At 50.7% G+C, this 668-nt stretch overlaps 1 long non-coding RNA gene across 2 annotated transcripts in view; it reads left to right on the forward strand.

Moving 5' to 3' along the window:
* Positions 1 to 668, forward strand: part of LOC113940759 — a 7,192-nt gene that overhangs the window by 2,408 nt on the left and 4,116 nt on the right. The gene's annotated exons all lie outside the window — the stretch shown is intronic.

Here is a 668-nt window from a genome sequence, read left to right on the forward strand (position 1 = left end):
GGGAGCTCACAGGGCAGGGATGGGGAGCTCAGAGGGAAGGGGATGTGGGATGGGAGCTCACAGGGAAGAGGATGTGGGATGGGGGATCACAGGGAATTGGGCTGCGGGGTGTGTATGTCACAGATGAGGTCTGTATGTCACAGGTTGGGTGTGTATGTCACCGGTGAGGGTGTGTATGTCACAGGTCAGGTGTGTATGTCACAGGTACAGGGTGTGTATGTCACAGGTGAGGGGTGTATGTCACAGGTAATGGGTGTGTATGTCTCAGGTAAAGGTGTGTATGTCACAAGTGAGGTGTGTATGTCACAGGTAGGGTGTGTATGTCACAGGTGAGGTGTGTATGTCATAGGTGAGGTGTGTATGTCACAGGTGAGGTGTGTATGTCACACACAGGGTGTGTATGTCACAGTTAAGGTGTGTATGTCACACTAAAGGTGTGTATGTCACACTCAGGGTGTGTATGTCACAGGTAACGCATGTATGTCACAGGTAATGGGTGTGTATGTCACAGGTAGAGTGTGTATGTCACAGGTACAGGGTGTGTATGTCACAGGTACAGGGTGTGTATGTCACAGATGAGGTCTGTATGTCACAGGTACAGGGTGTGTATGTCACAGGTGAGGTGTGTATGTCACAGGTAGGGTGTGTATCTCACAGGTGAGGGTGTG

The sequence above is a fragment of the Corapipo altera genome, unplaced genomic scaffold, assembly GCF_003945725.1.
Source record: "Corapipo altera isolate COAL_440 unplaced genomic scaffold, ASM394572v1 61006, whole genome shotgun sequence".
In the NCBI taxonomy this organism is placed as follows: domain Eukaryota; kingdom Metazoa; phylum Chordata; class Aves; order Passeriformes; family Pipridae; genus Corapipo; species Corapipo altera.